This window comes from Lissotriton vulgaris, chromosome 6 (assembly GCF_964263255.1).
Source record: "Lissotriton vulgaris chromosome 6, aLisVul1.2, whole genome shotgun sequence".
In the NCBI taxonomy this organism is placed as follows: Eukaryota; Metazoa; Chordata; class Amphibia; order Caudata; family Salamandridae; genus Lissotriton; species Lissotriton vulgaris.
The window spans coordinates 1,521,543,142-1,521,550,577 of NC_141694.1; the positions used below are offsets into that span (position 1 = coordinate 1,521,543,142).

Here is a 7,436-nt window from a genome sequence, read left to right on the forward strand (position 1 = left end):
TCATTTTTTTGGCCTGAATCTCAAGTTCGATTTCGATTCCATTTTACTTTGGATAGCTTTCTCATTATTGAAGCAAACATTGCACAAAATGCTAACCCCATAACCTTCTACTTTGTCTCAGTCATCGTCTTTAGGAGAATGTCCACAGATGGCATGAACATTTCGGCCACACTTTCGACATGTATGAGCACCGCTGGTTTCTTTTAAGCAGATGCAACAGATAGCGGAAGAAGAAGGATTTTCGGTAACCACGGAAATGGAAGGCTCTTCGATAACCATGTTTTGGTTTCCTCCAACATGGATTGCATTCTCAGCTATGTCTTCTGCAGGGAGCTGTGCCTCTTGCATTTATTCATCTAGTCTTTCTTCCTGCTGTTGTGTTGTTTGTACGCTCTCTATTATTTTTTAGAGCTCTTCCTCAGTCTCTACGACTTGTAAAACGTCGTCTGGCAGGGACGACGTCGAGAGACCTACTCTAGCTTTGCAGCCGAACAGAGCTTCGTATTGTGACCTCTTAATCCCAGAATGAAAAGCTCTGTTCTTCATAAATTGGACGAACCGCAATCCCTCACTCCAGCAGCTAGTTATTTTCATCTTGCACCCAAGCACACAGCATATTTTCAATGTCCTGATTAGCTCTTTCGACGCTCCCCTGACTTTGTGAGTGGCGCTGCTTACCATGGACGATCTTCAAGGTGGGCCAATACTCCTTTAGGCTGCTTACCACATTGTTTGCAGATTCCCTGCCGTTATCGGACTGTAGAATTGTTGGAGCACCAAGCAACGTAAATATGTCAACGAGCTTGTAGGCTACTTCTTCCGCTCTCTTTGATTTCAGAGCCCTGAGCACTACAAACTTAGTGAGATGATCTTGGTACACCATTATAAACTTGTACTCTCTGTCAGGATGGGACTGAAAATCGATGAGATCGACCTGACAGCTGGAGTTGAATCCAGAAAAAAACATTGGCTTGACCACAACACCTTTTTTAACACCTTTTTGCTTCTTCTGGCAAGGCTCACAAAGGTGAATGTACAGCTCAATATCATGGCGGGTAATTTTCCTATATTTGGGTGAAAGTTCTTTCAACATCCTGTCCCGTCCTCCATGACCAATAGCCAAATGGGCCTTATGGAGTACGTCAAATAACTCAGAGTCCGCGACGTAAAACTGAATAGCACTCGTACCTTCTTTAACAGGATAGATCAACTTAGTCATATTCTCGACCATCATTACGTCATAGTGTTTCACCAGCCAATAGTCCCATGGTTCCTTCTTAATGGTCATCTTAGCCTTTTTCACATCGTCGACTAACTTTTGGTAACTGGTTTCGGTTAGGATAACACCATTTTTAGCAGCATTGGCTCTTACTTGAGATAATTCACCGCAGAACCGTTGTTGCATGTCAGCATGGCGTGATTCCTGTCTTGGCACTACACTCCCTTCCGACATGGTGATACAAGAACCACGAGAAAGGATGACGGAAGAGCGTCTGTGGAACCTTAGCCGGATGCTATACACGACCTCTGACCTTGCTTGCAGGCAGGTCACTCCCCACACCATCCGCACGGCTGCCACCTGCTCTTTGCCTGGTTACTTGTGCTGTCTGTGCCCCTCGCTTGCTGGCAACTTGTGCTGTCTCTGCCCCTCGCTTGCTGATAACCTGTGCTGTCTCTGCCCCTCGCTTGCTGATAACTTGTGCTGTCTCTGGGGTTAGGTGTATTATATACTTTGCCGGCAGACAATCCGGCAAAGTATACAATGCCTAGGCAATGTATAAAATATCAATCATTTCATACTTTGACGTTCGATTTGCAGGCATTCTATACATTACCTAGCCATTCTATAGAATGCCGGATTTCACACATTGCCAGGCGGGAATAAAATGGCAGGATTAGGTGTATTATATACTTTGGCGGCAGACAATCCGGCAAAGTATACAATGCCTAGGCAATGTATAAAATATCAATCATTTCATACTTTGACGTTCGATTTTCAGGCATTTTAAGGCATTCTATACATTACCTAGGCATACTATAGAATGCAGGATTTCACACTTTGACTGTAACATATATATTGAACAGTGTCTGGCTTAGGCATGATTCCTGGGGTACGCCCTTGTCCAATCGTATTTTGTCTGAGGAATGTGGACTTAAAATGATCGTCTGCTGTCTGTCTGACAGAAAATACTGTAGCGATTTTAGTGATGTTCCCTGAATACCACAAGCCTGCAATCTATTCTTGAGCCTTGGTTGTGAGATGGTGTTGAAGGCTGCAAACAGATCCAATACTATCAGTACAGCCGAGCCTCCTGCATCCATCACCTGTCTAAGTGAGTCAGTCACTGCCAGGAGTGCAGTCTCTGTGCTAAATCCTGGTCGAAAACCCAATTGCGAGGGATCCAGAATATTATTGGTTTCAAGATATGATCCCAGCTGCCTATTTATTAGGCTTTCCAATTGCTTACCCAGCAGAGGTAGCAGGGAAATTGGATGATAGTTGATAAGTACTTGGGGGTCCAATGTGGCTTTTTTTAATATAGGCCGTCCACATGCTTCCTTCCGTGCTGTGGGGATAGTTCCCATTTGTATAGAGCAATTGAATATTTTTTTAATCGAGGGGGTGCAGCAAGTGGCTAGAAGAGCCATCATCTTAGGGGAGCATGGATCACGGGGAGAGCTGGATTTGGCTGTAGCCAGGGAAAAATATACTTTCTATAACGTGGCCGGCTGAAAACAGTCCAGAGTACTGTGGGTTACTTTTTCTTGCTCATCTGGCCTAGTGCTGGTCTTTGAATCTTGCAGAGTGTCGGCAGGGAATTTTGAATAGATATCTTTTCTTCGAAGTAAACGGCCAGTGAGTCGCAAAACTCCTGGGATTCCACTGGGGATTGGATGCATGCTTGCGGGGAGACAAAATCCTGTACTATATTGAAATGGGCCTTTGAGGAGTTTCTAGCTTGCCCTATTTGATTTAAAATAAAAGTTTGTCTGGCAATTTTTATGTTGTGATGGTACTGAGACAGAGCCTGTTTACAATATTCCCTGTCTTGAGGATCTTTCCTTCTCCGCCAGAGTCCCTCCAAGGATTAACATTTGGATTTTTATAATTTCAGGTCTGGCATATACCATAGGGCTGACAGTCACCGCTGTGAGGGGCCATGGTTTTTAAAAGGTATCATTGCATCCAGTGCCATCGTAAAGGTCGAGTTGAAGCCTTCCACCAGCTCAGATACATCAAGATCGCTGTCTAGTAGTTTAGGGTGCTAGGCCTCATTAAAGGATTCAAAAGTGAGTTTATGCCAAGGTCTACATGCTTCTTGTCGCCGCCCTTTAATCTCAGCGGGGCCTCAGATTTTATTTTATTTATTTTATTTGTGGTATTTGTAGAGCGCAGCATTCATCCCAGGGGATATCAAGGCGCTGAATAAGAAAGGGCTGCTGAGGTTTGAGCAGGGGGGGTTAGTATTTGGGGAAGAGATGTCTTTTGAGTTTTTGCCGGAATGAAAGAAGGTTCACAGTGTGTCTCAGATCCATCGGTAGTTCATTCCATCGTTTGGCCGCCAAGTGCGAGAAGGTTACGTGGAGGTTGCATAGTGAATGTAATCACGAAATGATTTGTCCACGTTAAGGGGATTGGAGGTTTGCAGACCAATTGGTCTGTGTTGGAAAAGATTAAATCCAGCGAATGAATGGCCAGAAGTGTCAGTCCTTTAACTCTCTGGGAGAGACCTAGTAATTCTAAATTATATAGGAGTTTATTAACTTCGGGGTTAGTATACTCTTCCCCATAAAAGTTAAAGTCTCCAAGCAGGAGGAATTGATTCGATACTAGTACATACATGGCTATTTGTTCTATCAGTTGGTCACAAAATTTTGTCCAAGACCCTGGAGGGCGTTAAATCAGTGCTCCATTCCAGCTATCTCTTGCGGATATGTTTATCTTAAAGATCCCTAATTCCTTACGACTATTGCTTATGGTAGGGATCCAGTTCACATTGAAGGAGTTTTTAAAGGCTATGGCGATGCCATCATCAGTTTTTCTGTCTCTATCATGGTGAATACGTTTATAATTATCCGGAATGGCTAAATTAATCGATGGATGATTTGCAGGATTTAGCCATGATTCTGTAAGGAAACAGATATCTGGAGATTGTGAGGTGATCAAATCCCATATTTCAATAGGGTGCTTAGCTTGTGGCCTATATCTTGTAGTGTACTTAGTTCTAGATCACATTGGAAATGGCAATTTACGCAAGCTACTGGGTCTTCTAAAATATGTGGACATTTTTTGGGACAGGTTAAATGTGGTGAGTGATTTGCATAATCCTGTCTTCTAATCTGTTGCAGGGAGTCTGTGGAGTATGACAAACAGATGGGGTTTAGGATAGTTACCTCTGTGGAGCCAGCGTTCCTGGCCCCTGGGCCCGATTGGGCGCGGACGGGCAGACAGGCTTGCCATTGGCACGCCATGAGAAATCCTCTGTGTGCCTTAGCACCTGGATTCATTTCTGTGGGCCAGAAAGCTGTCTTTATTGAAACTAATCCCCTCTGAGTTTGGAGACGGTGACACAAAGGCTAGAGAGCTCTAAGTAGTGAGATGTTGCCATGTTTGGTTGACTGTCACCAATAACCGTAGACCCAAAAGGTAAGCTTACTTTCCTAGAGCAGGGATGCACTTTTTACAAACTGCGAAACACTGCCCCATTCTTTTTCAACATTGCCAAGTACAAAGTCAAATTAAATACGTCACAGAAGAAGGAAGCTGATATATGATTGCTGTCTTTTCGCCATCTGAAGCAATGTGTTAATGCTGAGAAGCAAAAACCTAAACTAAAATCATAGCGTTTCTTTTGACGGCTGCTGGTGATCATCGCACCACAGTTATTTTTTATTGGTCCATCTTCTTACAGCTCACACGTGACTATAACAGCCGGATGAGAGAGGTCCTCGTGTTGCACCCCAGATGAACCTGCTCCCTCCGGGTGGGGCAGTGCTGCTGACATCTGTTCTGCAGTAGGCTGCAGATGAAGGGTCGCACCCTCCAAGCAACATGCTAAACTGCAGACGTGTTGATATTCTAGGATCAGCCACCTAACAATAGAAACTATGGAGATCACCTTGGCGTCATGGATTGAAAACATAACAACCCATTGCACAAGACGTCAACAAAATTCAGTTTATGGGGAAAAGAGTGCATTTTGCCAGCATATATTTCGATTTACACATTTTTAAACATTACTGTCAGATGTTTTGTAGATATACTACTGGTAACCATAGTGATGTCACATATTATAAGAACTACCTTTTCATAAATTTTGAGCGGTGATGGCATGTTGCTCTGTGTTGTCCACCACTGGGAGCGTACTCAGTATGTCATTGCACGTTACATCATAGCAAATTAAAAACATTTACAAGCTTCTTCTTCCTAGATTTACTCCTATTAGCCTACTTGGATACAGGACAAAATAATAACATAAAACGATTCTGCAAACACAAGAATATCAGCATTATTTAAAACGCATAAGCGTTTACTCAGGTCACTGCTTATTTTGAAGCAAAATAAATAAATAATCCAGCCTGTGTTGTAAAGGTCGGAAAAGCCAGGATTATATGCAGAATTGCATTATGTGGTGCTTTTCTTTACTGAGTGCCCGCCAGAAACTTGTTTGATGTGTATATGTGGCCTTTACCAGTCATGAGCTTCCATATGCAAGGCAATCATGAGTGAGGCATAGAATCCTGATCCATCCTGCTTGTGTAGGGATCAAAATTCCAAGTAATGCAATGTTTACCGCACAAGGTAATTATTGTGAGCCAGAAATTCGGAATCCTGTAATTTTCCCAACATACATTTTATCAGGTAGATCCTTCTAATGCTTACAGGGGGAAAACACCTTTCAGGAACTGCAGAATTTGGTGCTGACTTATGCCTCATTTCTAAGTTTGAATCCAGAAGAGGAGTTATCCTCTGAGTACCGTAACTCAGCAAATGTGGGGGCTATTCACAAAGGTAAATCTACACACATATGTTTACTGTTGCACTAAGTTTCCCCGCAATGAACTGTTGGTCTCGCAACCTATTCAAATGCCCTTGTGATAACTCATCAGAGCAGTAGGACATCCACATCCTTTTATTCTGTAAATACTACACTTTACCCCGGAAAAGATTGATTGTACCGATTTTAAAGGAAATGAATGTTAAACGATGTCGTGCCGCCTTTTTAGAACTCAAGAAATTAGATGTTATTTTTATTGTAGCTTCCATTTCGGAATATTTTAGTAATGTTTTTAGATTACGAAAATCAATTTGCACTTGAAGTCAATGTATGCTGCATTTAAATTTATTATATATTTGTACCTACATTTGTATTTCTAAGAACCTAGTGGTTCTAAATGTTTCTTTTAATAACAATGATGATGTGGTAAAATTAATTGTTTTTATGTACTTTTATGGTTACTAATTTTTAGCCGAATAAAGTCACATTGAATTGAATACTGTTGCACTATTGAGTAACTTTACTACTCTGGCTTTTCACCGTTTCCAAATGTAATTTTCATTGAAAGTGTAGACTTATATGTCCCACCCTCTAAATTCAGAGGGTGGAGCAAAATTTACAAGTTTAAAGTAGATTCATGTAACTTTTCACACATAGACAAAGGTCTCCGCCACAGGTATGGCGATCTCCCTATGTTAAAGCTTTGAAAACATTTTTAAGTTTGTTGCGCCTAAAAAATTGTAACAAACTAGTCATTTAAAATATTTGCTTTAAATATAGAACAAAATATAAAAGTGCAACAGAAAAATGTACTTAACAATTGAAGAAATATGTAATTATTTTGTTATATAATAAATGAAATTAAAATTCATGTTCTTAAGATTCAAATAAAAAGATGGCACCTAAATTCTTCAAAATTGTTTCTGGAATAAATGTAAATTAATATATATATTTAAAAAAAGAAGTTACATTGATGTTTAAAATAAAAAGGATACTAGCATGTTTTAAAATTAAGTATATTTTATTAGGTATATCCTTTTAATATCAACATACATTCATTTGTATTTTGTAACAGTTAACATAAGTTAATTTGATTTAACATTATGTTCCATGGGGTTTCATTTTGAGTCCCTGCTTCCATTTTTTTCTATGGGACGGTGTTCCAGTACCATGGGTTTGCAATGTGTGCTACTGAACTTAACCCAGCTCTGAGCTGGAGTACATTTACTACTATTTGGGGTCCTTTTTTGCTGTAGTAACTATACAAATACAGACTGTGAATGGAATTGGGTTTATTCTTTTGTTGGTGGGTGCTATCTAACTCTCACTTACTCCTCTCAAAACCTCTCTCCTTTAGTCGTAATGTATTTTCCATTTTCCAGCCACTGCTTCTGTGATTCCTACATTTGCTACTAAAATGTATGCCTATGTGTGCAG

The 7,436-nt window shown here is 40.9% G+C and overlaps 1 pseudogene; it reads right to left on the bottom strand.

Moving 5' to 3' along the window:
• Positions 1 to 405: 405 nt before the first annotated feature.
• Positions 406 to 1,453, bottom strand: LOC147709089 (KRAB domain-containing protein 2 pseudogene; annotated as a pseudogene).
• Positions 1,454 to 7,436: the final 5,983 nt, after the last annotated feature.